General features: G+C 37.5%; 1 protein-coding gene across 1 annotated transcript in view; it reads left to right on the forward strand.

Moving 5' to 3' along the window:
- Positions 1 to 14,686, forward strand: part of sorcs3a (sortilin related VPS10 domain containing receptor 3a) — a 260,608-nt gene that overhangs the window by 93,196 nt on the left and 152,726 nt on the right. The gene's annotated exons all lie outside the window — the stretch shown is intronic.

Below are 14,686 nucleotides of genomic sequence, written 5' to 3' on the forward strand. Positions count from 1 at the left end.
TTTTTTTTGTCATTTTTGTTTTTCAAGTTTTGGTTTCTGAAATTTTGTTTTGTTTTCTAAAATGTAATGCTGCTTTTTAAATTTTTTTTTTTTTTTTTTAATTGTTGTTGTGATCTTAAAAATGTTTTTGTATCGAGTGATTTGTTGAATGCTTTGCACTTCAGGGCCACCGTACTTAAGTCACCTCCTGGTTCAAGCCATGCACAAAAAAATAAAAAGAAAATGCTACCTATACTCCAAAAAATGTTAGCCGACTATAAATCCTCTCTGAAATGAACTTTGCAGCGACTTTGGCAAGTGAAATGAATTTGAACTCACTTGTTTCTAATTTCTCAACTGTAAAATAGTTTGCCAAGTTTGGAAATGAACTCGTCAACAACAGGCTGGCACTGCTGCTCTGAAAGCACCGCTCAGCGTGCCTTCTCCATGATCCTCTTTAATCACACTTTAATCTCACAAAACGGTCATTTTTAAAGATGTGAAGGGATGCCAGTTTCATTGTGATAGCTATTTTTCCACACTATCTGGTCATAGTCAAACTTCACTTGACAAACTAAAGAAATTCTTAGTTAACCCAGGTGACTGAGACAAATCCTTATTCTTTTATTTTTTTTTGTCTTCTATGAACAAACTGATTACAGCTGGAGCCATTTCTTCTTTGAGTGAGTTTTCATTACCAGAACAAGTGTGTCATTGACAGTGATTAAGACAACTGCTGGGCAGGTTTGAATTTGTGTGCGAGCACTGCCCTAATTTGTCAAACATTTAATGATGTGGAACATAATAAAGCCATAAAGAAAAATGTGATCAAACTCTTCACGAGTCTTTAGAATTGGTTTATTTTCTTCAGCATCTTCTCCTGAAAGCTGGTTTCGCTTCAGCACAGAAATAAAAGCTTCAGCGCTGAGCCATATAAAAGGTTATCTTAACCTGAGCTGCTTCACGTTGACCTTTTTATTGATGCGTCTCTGGTGAGTCATGAACAGAAGAGTACCTCTAAGACTACAGTAAATAACTGCAGTATTTTCAGAGAACTTTACAGGAAGATGAGGAACATATTTCTCTGGCACAAAACAAGGGTTCATATGAACAGCTAAGATGATGCTTCGAATTTATGCAACGTCATGCCTCTACCCACAAATCTCTGAAAACATCTGCTCCATTAAAATAGTCTTTACCCTAAATTTAATTTAATCTGGAATGAGATTATCTGGACTGCAGTCTGAACTGATCTCCACGATTGCTCCACTTTCTTGACGGTAGAGAATTTTCCTCTCTATAGCTTCCGTTACAGCTTTAGTTTGCTCTCCAAAAGGAGACCGTTCTTGCTTGGGTTTTTGTTTTTCAGCAGAAAAATGATTCTATTTTATGCAGTATACTTAAACGTGGTCTAAATACCTAAAAAGTTGTGATTTTGGGAAGAACTGTATATGTTACCTTCAGCCCCCCCTACACTTGATCTTTTTTCCCCCATAAAACATTCTGGAATTTTTGATGTCCGTCAAACCAAAGGTTGTCACTTTGTACAGTCAATTTTGTATGTGTTTTATTTATTTTTAAAAAAAAGCTCTATATGTGTGTTTTTCAGTGAAAATATGTGGATTTAGTGTTTTAGAGGACATTTAAATAGTGCTGTTCGTTTTTACCAGACAACTATGTTAAGCTATTTAATGGAGGACAGCAATAAACAAAAATATGCTTTTTTCCTGAATTTGCAGAATAACGTATTTCCCACATGATTACAAATTTCTCCTTGCCCATCTGTGTTTTTGTGCAGGAAGTGGAACTGCCTTATTTAAAAGTAAAAGCGCAGCCATTAAAAAGCACTCAGAAATACAGAGAAGCAGTTTTGTCCAATCAAGAGGTGATCCAAAACTACAAAATAAATGGTCATTTGACATTCAAATTAACTGTTTCCAACCATTCCTAAAATTAATACTGTTTTAAAAAATATAGCTGTATATACGATGGACACATTCAAACTGGAGTGATGATCTCTGACAAAACCCATAGGATTCTGTACAAAGATGAAGCCTGAAGCAGTATATGCATTTCGGCCCAAATCGCTGCACACCGCAATGTAAAGAAAATGGCCATATCAGTGATTTTTCATTTGGTCCACCCATCTGCCAAGGAAAAAAAAAAACACCCTCTGCACAAAGTTGTGCTTGAATGACAGTAAAGCAGTTGACTAAAGTAAAAACTCTAACTCCACAGTCATGAATGGAAAAGAATTGAATTGAATTAAAGTCTTAGTCTGTGTCCAAATTCATTCACAGCTCCCTAACTCCTAAAAGACTATATAGTGCAGGACTATCAAGTTTCCTGAATTTTAACGTAACCTCCTTAACCACCATTTTTCTTTTTTTAAATTACCAAATTGACGTCACCCAATTGACGAGGTAAAAATCGTATAAATATAAGCATTTTTACAAAGACTATTTATGATTCTACTGTGTTCTTAAGATGAAAAGTTGTACTATTTATTCATAAAACAAATTTTGCATACATTTTAAAAGCTAATCGTTCAAAGGTAATGTGGTCTATATTTGTCTATATCCTGTATTAGTATTCACTATCCTAGTGAGCATTGATGCACACTAGCTTTTTGCAGAGACTTGCGGGAAATTTCCAGGGAACTGGATTTTGGAGGAAAACTAGCATGTAATAGGCTTCAGGTTTTACATGAGATGTAGACGTCTTATAAACCCTTTAGTGTTCTTTTTTTTTTTTTTCACAGGTTCTACCTGCCTGAATTAGACATGGGCTAGATACCTGAATAGCTTTGGTTACTTTAACTACCTTTGCCAAGAACCAATGCCATTTCAAAAACAGCTATATTCAGAGCATTCTCATACTGTAGTATGCAACCTCCAGAAATAACAATAATAAAATTAATTAGTTTTATGACCATACTGAAAAAGTCAGTATTCCAGATAAAAATGACTTCAAATGATTACTAAACTAAAGACTGCAATACATTGTTTGCTTCACTTTTTGTCCTTTTAAAATCTTCATTACAAATTGCATATATTTTAAGATTAAATAACTAGTTATGTATTTTTTGTCATGTTTGTTATAAAGTTGTTTTTATTTTATTTTTTCAACAGTGGATCTCCTTGCAAGAATAATCTTTAATCTGCTGAAGATCTTTAAAGCAAACATTAGCTACTTTTAGTAACCTGCCTCCTGTGTATATTTAAGGTACTGCAACATTTTTTAGTTTCCGGTTGGATTCTAATACAGGAGCAACAGGTGAAAGCTTAATAAGAACAGCATGATTTATCCTATAAAAATGTCAGCAAGCTTGCCTTATCTGGAGGTTTATTTGAAAGAAAGAACATCTGACATGTCAGACATGCCAAGGAAAAGGAAACATTAAAACATGGCATTTTCATAAAACAATCAAACAAGAAAAACATAATAAGCAGCTGAACAGCAGCTAACAAAGACTGTTATGCTCCGATAACTTGGCAAACCACTGGCTAATTTGTCTGATTGATGCACCCACCGAATACAGTATGCACAAACTATCAAGGGTCAGCAATGTGGGTTTGAATCCCAGGACTTGCTGCTTACATAACTAGATCAATTACAGAAAAATTGCTAATACCTTTTTGGCCAAGCAGATCTGCATCCCCAAAGTGCCGGCAGAAATTCACGAAAATTAGCTGCAAGGTTTGCGCATGGGATTCAAAAAGGAACCCTGTGTCAAACTTCTACACTGGAAGACACAAAGAACTATAATTAAATTAACATAACTTGTAATACATTTCGTTGCAGCTTCAAGAAGAAATGGACTGGACTGTTCTTAACGCTGTATAACCAAACCTTAGTTTTTACAGAAGAGTGTGTCTCAACTTCTTTGCGACCAAAACCAATAAAACAATCCTGTTTTAACTATTAAAACCGTTAATATTTGGTGGTCTGTGCTATATGAAGTATGATGCATTTTATTTTGTCACATATAGGATTTGAAACGTACACACATAGGTTTGATTAAAACTCTATTTTTTAGGGAAACCGCAACCTTCTTTAATCCAGAATTAAAAAAGGCCAGAGTTAGATTACGTCCCTGATATCTGCATGTCCACGTTCATTGAAACATGTTAATCACACCTGGTCATAAAACGACCCCAGCTCACGAATGGATTGGTCAAAACCTTTCCCTCCCCTAAGATTTAAAACTTGGCACATTACTCTGATTTATAAAGAACTGACAAAAATGTATGTTTTTATTCAAGCGCTTCAAGCTTCAAGTCTTACGAAAACAGTTTTCCTCTCCAGCTAATTTCATTGACTGACTCCAAACCTTTTTGACATTTTTGATGCTTTTATTTTGAAGCTGATTTTTCAACGTAACCAGTTGATAAGTTGCATCGCCTGACCAGTTTTGCAAATTATAATTTTGGTCACAAACTTTGGAGAAAGAAGTTACTCCACCACCCCTGCTGCATTTAGAAAAAATATCAATGCATTTCAAAGCAAATGTTTACTCAATACTATGGTCATTAGGATACCATAAGATACTTACTTTATCTCAGTAGGGAGATTTTAAATGTCTGTCTCAGATCTTTATATTTTTCTATTAGTCAAAGAAGTCAAAAAATAAACATGGATGTCTAAACATGGGAAATATACATTTTGATGATATTTGAAATGGTTGATTTTAAGACTAAAATGTCAGATCAACCATCATATCAACCCAGCGACTCCTTTGCTGTGATACCATGAGCTGACTTTAGTTTACATTGGATTACTTCACAATGATAGCTCACCGTTTGTTTATCAATTTAAAACTTTGAATCCTTATTTGCTTTCTTGCATTTTCCCTTAAATTCCAACATGTTCCTAGGTTACTTAAAAAAAAAAAGTATAAAAGTATAACTTTGCATATTGACTGTGGCCCTGGAGAGGATTCAGTGGGTTCGGCAAATGGATGGACGGATGTTATACGTTGTCCAAATAAAACTGCTGCCAGTACTTGTTTCCCTGTTTCAGCTGGTGAAGGAACAATTTCTACAAGCTGAAGTGTCTCGTGTTGCTTTTTATGTCGTCTACATAAAGTCAAAACTTACAATGAGGTTGAACCCATTTAACCCAAGTAACAGCAGAAAAAGGGACTGGCGTTTGGAAGATATCCACAGATCTTCTCTCAAAGCAAACCCTGAGAACAATTATTAGAATGGACAAGGGGCACCAACCCTGAACTGTGTGCATCTGACAAAAAGCAAAAGAGGTGATGGTTTGCATGTGTTAATGAGGGTAATAAGAATCTTGGTTTAGATTAGGTCAGGGCTTTTTTCCAGTTTGCTTTTGTGGATATGACTTCAGGCAGTGTTTCTTCAAAAATGACTTGCTTAAAACTAAAAATATTTAGCCAATAGATGATAATGCAGGGACTGGTTTCACCCGAACAATTCTCCCGTCGACATATTAAGTCCAAAGTAATTCTTCTTTTCAGTTTCATTGCTGATTTCCTGCCTCCATGTGGGAAAACAAAATTAACAGTTTTATGGAAAAAGGCAAATCAGTAATAACTTGATGGAAATTTCTTAGAATTTATCCTCAACAAAACTGAGAAACCAGTTTAAGAAAGCTTTTTTCTTAAAGTCTAGTTTAATAATCATATTACTCACATTACCAACATGGAGCAATTACAGCATAAATCACCCTCTGTATTATTACAGAGGTCATTTATTCTGATGCTCCCTCACATGATTCAACTTCTTACCTTTTTAATTAGACACTCTGGCCTTTTCCTCATATCTCAAGGGACATGCTCATTTGTTAACTGTCAGAGCAACAAACTGCAAATTCCATCACCAAGCTTTTCTCCTGAGGTGATGAGAACATTTAGACTCCTTCCAGCCACTGTTTGCTTGTTTCTGCGCGTGCTAATCAACTCAGATAATCATCAACCACCTGGATTTTAGCATGAGGCTCCTGGGGCCTGAAAAGTTTCAGCAGTTTGGCTTCTTGCACATCAATCATGCTTTTTTTTTTAAACTAACAGATGTTCAAAAGCAACAAGGAAGAATAAAGATTGGCAGCCAAGGACGTGGCATTGGCCTATTTGCTGATGATGTGCTAATTTGGATAAATTGACTCCCTGCCTTAGTGTACTAACCAATCAGCTTGAGTTGGATGATTTATGGTCAGGATCAAGAGTAACCAGAGAAAGTGAAAGTTTTCCTTCCTTTAAAATCACAAAAAACATGTTTGGCGGGGGTGTCTTAAAGGATTTCTGAAACATAAGGCAAAACTAACTCCTTTGGCCCTTACTTTAAATTGTTGTTTTTTATTAATTGTATACTTTTAATTCAAACAAGAAAAACTACATTACCTTTGGGAATGTATCTATATGCTGTAAGATAAAGCTGCCCAATCACAAAGTTCAAGTAAAGCTGAACTTTGTCTTAACTTAAAGACAGGCCATATTGGGGTAAATATTGATTTAGGATTTTAAAAGAGCAAAAACACAACAAAATTTAGTTAAACAAAGCAAAAATAAGGGGAAAGTAAAATAAAGGAAGGAAATTCTAGTGTTGATCTGTATCTGGAGCTCCATAGAGAAAATAATCTGAGTCTAGAATACTCTTACCACTAATTTCTTTAGGTTGGATGCTCCCATGTCATGCAAAATCAACAACTACTTTTTAGCTTTTAAATAAAATACAATGATATAATGGTAATTCCTCACAAACAACCACAAATTTGTATTTTCCTAGATTTCTGAGTATTTCTCTAAAAACCTGCGCTCTGAGCACCAGCTCAATCCATGAAAATGAGTGGGTCTTTACATCCAGACATTTGAAAGTAAGGAACAGCCCCTTTTGGGAGTCTGCGCTGCCAACACTGCCCCCAGGTTAACGCATGCACACACTTTCTCCGCGGAGGTAGCTTCAATCAGCTAAAACACTTTTATTTTATATGCACAATATTCACATCCATCTTTGCTAAGGTTTGGATATGCGTATTGTGCCGAGGCCGAGTCTAGGCTGAGGTCAGGCGGTGCCTCAGAGATTGAGTCATCTTAGAAAAATGACCTGCGATTCACATTTAATCTTTGTAAAATCGTTATTTAGTGTGGAATCTGGTCCTTGCCTTCGTGCGCCGGCCTTCTCCAAAATTCCAACTATGGGTGCACTTGGTTGGGCCATGTTTACAACACTTGTGGACCCCCACTTCTCTTGGGCGTCCTCCTCCTGGGCAGGAGTGGCCGGCCCTTGCCTTGCTCTCTCCAGGACCAACCGTGGGCTGGGTGCGTGACTGCCTGGAGCGTGGGGCGGGTCTCCCTTTGGGGGGCATGGCTCATGATAACCTTTGCACAAATAGTTTGCATGACTGGATGAAATCATTCACACTAATTAGTCTGAATGCATAAGTATGTGTGTGTGAACATTAGTTGTATTGTGTACATGTTGACATGTGAACATTTTTGGAGCCAATAGGTATGTTTATAACATTTGAGTGTGCGTGGACAGGCCCCGCCCTTATAGACGTGTATTACATCTGAACTTCACCTTAATGATTATAAACATCCAGCAACTTGTTCATCTATGCTGCTTCATGGTTTTACCCCCCCCCCCCTCCCAACATCCCTCTCTTTTCTTCCTTTCATTGTTACAAATATGATTAAGATGAATAAACTTTGGCCTAGATTACAAAAGGCGTTTATTCAGACATACCTCTGGTGTGTCAGAAAATTCATAACTCATATTGTAAAAGTAAAATATATCCAACACAAAATGCCTTCAGCTCTCATCTGTTTGCTCAGCTTTTGGACAGGACAAGTTAAAAAATAAATAAATAAATAAATCATTTTTTGGTGTGCCAAAGGTAATACATATCATCATATATTATATCATTTCTCTTGCTTCATTTATTAATTCACTTGCTTCAAAAGTCCTGATTTGTTGTGTTTATTTTTTGATGGTGTTATTTTTTAATCATAAACAGGATTTTTCTAATGAAAATAATCTGCATATATTTTAGATAACTGATTTGTATGAGATATGTTATACAAAATAGTTATAACTACTTTACATAATGAAGTAATTCATCATTGTCATGTGACTTATTGATACTTAAGCATACGTAATGACCTGAAACTGTGTTGATATCAGATGAAAAGTTATGAACCGGATAACCGGATAATGATAAATCATGTAATAAAATGGTTACAGTAGAACAGATATGGCATTATTTAAGTTTGCCTCCTTCCACTCCCTTTCAAGCAATCATTTATTTCATTCATTTTTTCCAATCGGTTGAATCCCTTTCGGGGTCACAGGGGCCACTTGCAGGCGAAGGCAGGGGACAGGTCGCCAGTCTGTCACAGGGTAGAATGTCCACAGACACACCCATGCACTCTCACATTCACACCTAGGGACAAATATTTGAGTAATCAATTAACCTATGAAGCCAGAGTCCCCGGAGAAAACCAACGCGTGCACGGGGAGAACATGCAAACTCCACACAGAAAGGTCCCCCATTGGTGTTCTGTTTCAGGTCCCCCAGCAGGGACTTGAACCGGGGCCTTCTTGCTGTGAGGCATGTAAATCTTTGATTTCGTATCTAATTATCCTACGTTTGATACGTCTTTGAATGAATGTATGAATGCTTATTGTATTGTTTTGTGCATTATTCCTTGATTGCTTGAAGTAATCAATTTCAAATAAAAACAAATTAAAATAAATATATGGATATAGTTTAGTCGGAAAGGCTTAAGAAAATATATAGGCCATTTAAATAGAAGTTTTGGCCCTAAAAGATTACAAAGTTGTTCTTTTATTTTCTTAATAAAAAAAAAAAGTTGCATGAAATTTACTATTAAAGTGGTGATAAACATCGTGCAAAACAGAAAATGAGGATATAAATGTTTTAAAGAAGAAAGATCCAAAAGCAAAGGAGACCTTTAGGGAAACCAATAAACAAAAGGCTGCAACAAAAAGGGTGACAACAGCAGATGAAGTGTAAACCATTCACTTAAGTACAGTGAGGTTAACTGACTTAACTGATGACAACTGGGGCTGATTACCAACTTAAATCTGGTCTGCATGTGACTAGAAAAATCTTAAAATCAGAACCTGAACCAAGAAAACAAAGCAGAAACCAAGCAAACCAAACTAAAGGCAAAACCCACACAATGTGAAAGGGAAAATAGAGCATGGTTTTCAACAAGAACCTTGATTCACAGCAACTGGTGATAACAAAGGCAACAAATTGTGGCTGATGTGTGTTTTAACATTAATAAATGGGCGCAAATGCATGTCTGATGAGCCTAAAGATGTAAAAATTCATTTGACTGTTGGACAAAGAAGAAAAAGATAAACTTAAACTGTTCCTAAAATTCCAAGAAACATGAAACATTACACCCCCTGGAAAACTGGATGAAGTATTTGTGGGCAATAGCTTGCAGTCGTTTTCTCTGACCTCTCTGCTCATGTGAAGTGACAGAAGCTTTCCAAAGACTTGGCCGTGTGGCATCGGTCACCTGCAGTGAGCTGAGCTCTGGCACTTGAACTGGCGGTTTGTATTTAATTCTATTTTCCTTGTATTAACGGTCAGTTGTGTTGCAGGGTTTAGACTGCAGGATTAAATCTTCTGAGATTATGAATGGGTTTGTGCCAACATTTACCTCACAAGCTGGCTGAATGTGAACTCAACAAAAAAGTCTGAGCTGAAAGGCAGTTTGCTAAAGTTTATTATTATTGTTTTTTTTTTTGTTTTTTTTTAGCAATGTAATGACCTTCCCTTCACTTACTGTGGTAAAATGTTTCACCTTACTGTGTTTGAGTTATCAGAATGGAGAAGGTGGCAGATAAAGACTTTGCAGGGTTGTGACGGATAGCTTTCAACTTTCCAGGGAGGCTCAGTCGCCTAAATGCAGCATGATGTTATTTACCTCTGTGCTGCTGCAAAAACGAACCAACGACCAAACAGCTGAGTGTGATCAGTCTCCTCACATCCTTCCATGGCATTTGCAAGTCCTCCTCTAGCAGGCACGAGCTGCAGAAACAGCTGGTGTTCTGCTAAGCACCAAATGTCTGAGTCACTTATGCCTGGAAAGCGACTTCCACCCTGACAGAAAGGGAGGGCAAGATTTAACACTGCATTCTGCATGCACAGAGCATGATGGGCACATTTCGGAAGGACTTATGGCACATATAAATCAAAAGTTTGTTTACAGAACTCGTCTAGTACACTGGAAAAAAAAAGGGAGAGCCTCCAGAACAAAAGGAAAGAGGGAAGTATTTCTTTTTTGCTGTTGGCCTCAGTGCTCATTATTTTCAGAAATCTGACGGTATGTAATTGAAACACCCATATGCACTATGATATAAACAGATTGAAATTCTTACGGTGTCCTGGCTGTGCAATAGATCTAAATTTCACATTTTGTTGAATTAGCCATTAAGGTAAATGAGGCAAAGACGTTTTTTAACAAAACCAGAGTCCAGAAAAACCACCATCAGCGGGCGCAATAGATGGGATTTCTGGTGCTTTATCCCAACGGGGGGCTTCAGTTTCTGTCAACTAAACATGATGAACATTTTCTGTTCCTAATGTTTGTTTTGGTTCAGAACTGACTGCAGTCTGCATCCGGTAGAAATTAATCCATGCTCCTCCATTGAACCTTTTTAGAATTTTATTGAATTGAATGTGTTTCTACGAGTTCACAATCCTATTCAATTTCCAGCTCAATCCAATTAAATATCCATTCATTTGAAAACCAACTTATTTGCTAATAAATACTGTTTTTTAGGATGATCTAAACCGAAAAAAGGTGGATCTTTAATTAAACATGTGAATTCCTACAAAATCCTTGCTTGCTAGCAGATGTCTAATGTATGATTTTAGGTCCAATACAAAAGAGAGTTTTCTGTGCTCCATGGAGGGGTAGCAGCTTTTAGAGGCATCTTCATCACAGGTTTCCTTAAGTGCTTCTGCTGACCCTGACCTGTCAGTTTTCATCACTTTTTGTTTTAACAGATTTCCAAGCTCACTGGCCACCACAGTTCTCTGTCACCACCCAACAACACAGTTCCTATCTAACTATTGACTGTGTTCCTGAATAATGAATAGAAGTCATCTTTGGATGTTCTCCATCAACGCTGCAGGCTTGACAAACACGCTCTGGGCTCATCTTTCCGTCTAAATTTGCTCCGCCTTCCTCAATGGGAGGAAACAATCAGGCAGTCGGAGTCATGAGCAGATTTGAGGCAAAACAAGGTGGACATACGATTGTTACCTAAAAGCACTTTCGTTTTTTCTGTAGTTTTATGTTTCATTTATAGTTTCAGATTTTAGAAGGCAAAGACGGACATGAGGCAGAGTCGTTTTCCTGTCAAGGTTAAAAGGAGAGCTGAGTGTTGATACACAACAAGCGTTGTCACTGAGAGCGATCTTTGAATGTCAGCATTTCTGTCCCACTCAGTCTGCTCCTTTAAGGCTTTTCTTTGACGTTCGTCAGACAGATGCAGTGCAGCCATGCAGTCAAGGCTGCATATAGAAGGGCTGGGTGGCAGCCTGTAGTGCTGTCAGGATATTATTTGTATTTTACTCTTTTCAGCAGCAACACTGCAGCACATTATGAGAAATGTCGCTTTATGCTGCAGGATCATCTTTGACTTTCTCAGCACTTTGTTTGAGCCGCGCGCACAGCTGCCGTGCACGAACACCTGCGACTACAGTCTCTTCCAATCTCAACCTGGCAATTCTCCAAAGTTGTTTTCAATTATGCTTTAGCGGATTTTACATTAGAGTAGAGAGTGCACGAGTCGCCTCGGGTGAAAACATGGAAAGATGCGAGTGTGCCACCTTTGAGCACTTTCCTAAAGAGTCTCGCTCAGGCTGAGTGTATATTCCATGGATAAACGTCCACATTATGACACTGCTTGTTGAAAGAGGCTTTTACTGAGGGCTGCTTGTTTGCTTTTTAGCTCTCCTTTTAGGTTTCATTCTGTTTTGTGAATAAATACAGAGAAAATGGACAAGTTTTAAGATTTCAATCATAGTTACTTGTTTTATGTTCTGGTCCTTATTGATGGAGCTGCTAATTCCTCACAAAAGGACATTAAAATGTCTCAACAGACTTCTGCCACTAGAGGGCAGAATGGGGTGCTGAGGTTGAGCTTACCATTATTGTCAAAAGTTGCTTTTACAATGAGAAAATTCTGTGGATTTCACAACTTTCGTCAGCTTCAGTTTGTTTTTAAACATTAACAAAGCTGAACACTGAGGCGGAGCAGATCATCTGGAAAAGTCATGCAGTTACAAGAGTTGCCCTTTTGGGGGCAGTGTTTCTTAAAACAAGCTTTGACAAAGAATGAAACCACGAAGAAGAAAACTGTCCGGAATTTCCTTTTTCTGTGTCAGTCATGCTCTAAAACCTATAGTTTGGCACAAAAATAGGCAAGTTCAAAAACTTTGTATTTTAAGCAAAACAAAGGGAGAATATGCCTTTTTGAAGTTGCAAACATAATAGAAAGAAGGCTGGACATGGCGATGTCCCAGCAGACAGAACCTGGAACATTCAAGTAGTTGCTGGAAAGGCCAATGTTCTTGCGACTACTTCCAATGAAAATTCGATGTAAACGCGCATAAACGCGAGTACTGCCTCTCGTGTTCAAAACTCTCCCATTCATGTGTCGCTACGCGAGTTTTTAAGACCGCTTTCAAGCTCTACTGTTTAGCCCAGCGCTTTCCTGGACTGAGAAGTCTGAGGTCTTTAAAGGCATCTGCTGTAGCCACTCCTCCAATTCAATTCAATTCAATTCAATTCAATTTTATTTGTATAGCCCAAATTCACAACAACAGTCGTCTCGATGAGCTTCGTATCGGTAATTAAAAAAGTTAAACATAAAATCAAAAGGATCATGAATGCATAGAATTTAATTGGAAAATACTAAATTGAACTAACAAACTGACTAAGCTAAACTGGACATCCCTGCCCTTAGACCCCCCTTCGCGGTAAGGAAAATCTCCTAAAAAAAACGGAATTACCAGCTTGGGAATTACTGCCCCGAGCTTAATCCTGATGTGCTATGAATGATAGACAGACAAAACTAAACAAAGAACAAATAAAGACTTAAAGAAATCAAGCATAACCAGTCCCCTCAAAGGTGTTTGAAATTAAATGGAAAAATACTGTATTTGTTAATAGCTTCAGAGTGAATTTAATATATCAGACTCAGGTTTTTATTCTGACAGCAATATTAGTTACTATTAAGATATTCATGGCATTTCAGACATTGGTCAATCAATTTTAATACTACTAAATGTGTTGTGTTTTTGTAAAGAGTGTAAAACAACAGGAGTTTCAGATGACATTTCTCTAAACTTAACAGGTGTCTCATGATATATTTAATAGCTTGTTTTCAGCCAGAGCCGTGATAATGACTGCTTCTTTGTGTCCACCTCTGTTAGATTTTGTTGGAACTCATTCAGCAGCTGGAAGTGTTGGAGGAGTGAAGGATGACAAGAGTGTTTGTGCCTGAGCTCTGTCTGCTGCAATGTTTTGGATTAAAGCTCCGGATAATCCCACGGTTGAACAGAGCTGCAAGCCACAGACTAACACCGCGGGCGACTCATCTGTCCACTCGTTCGCTCTCGGCCCCCCTCCCCGCCAGTCATGCCTCACATTAAATGGCAGGCGGGCCCGGTACAGGTCTCCAGTTGCTGCAGGGCCATCTCTGAGACAGACATGGTTCAGTTTACACTCGGGGCGCTTCTAGTCCAATGAGTGTTGTACTCATCTGTCCTTACATCAACTGTAGGTTTAAAACTGACCTACATTTGGTTAAAAAAAAAAGTCGACTGGCCTGAAGCTTTAATTGTTAGACTTTTCGACAGCTAAAATAATTGGAAAAAAAAGTTGGTCTTGAAATTTAAAGGGCTTTTGGAAGAAAATCACCAAATCCACAAATCATTTATATTACCTGAAACCAAACCTACCTCTTTTATAATAACAATTAAAACTCAAGAGATTTTTAGACTTTTCTTAAGCTGTGTAAGTAATTATTCTAAGTTTGATTAGTTATTGTATGAATGTATAACTGATGATTGTATTGTTTTTGTGTATTATTCCTATTTGATTGCTTGAAATAAACCATTTAAAAAAAAAAAAAACCTTTAGGAGAAATAGATATGTGTTTCACTTTTCCCACTTTCTGATGCCTTGTACTTTTATTGGCACAATTGTTTTCCCCCTTTTTAATTGGTTCACCAAAAAGCAGTGGAGGCGCCATGATGAGACACTGACAGATTACAATTTAAAAATAAGGGAAGAACATTAAACCAAGGAAACATTTCTCCAACTTCAATTTTGTGATTTAAAGAGTTCTTAGAATTGGTAATAAAAGAATTGCTTACTTTCCTTATTACAAAATAGTCACACGGCATGGTTGCAGAGTATTTTCTGGCCAAATCTCACACAGGTGCAGTGCTCTGAGTGTTTGATAATGTTTCAGGACGCAGGTTGTCCCTCAAGATCTCTGGTTATCATGAGGTCTTTTAAAGTAGGTCGAGCTACGCTAAACACTGTGAGGCGTGTTCATAGGGACTGCACACACCGAGCCACGTTTATTTAAATGGGACTAGGGTTTTGCAAGGGAGTTGTACCAGGATGCTGTGACCATGTGATAAAAAGCAAACAGATGCAAAAGCATTTATTTGGGTCCTG

The sequence above is a fragment of the Oryzias latipes genome, chromosome 1 (genome assembly GCF_053564925.1).
Source record: "Oryzias latipes strain Hd-rR chromosome 1, Olatipes_Hd-rR_3.1".
Taxonomy (NCBI): domain Eukaryota; kingdom Metazoa; phylum Chordata; class Actinopteri; order Beloniformes; family Adrianichthyidae; genus Oryzias; species Oryzias latipes.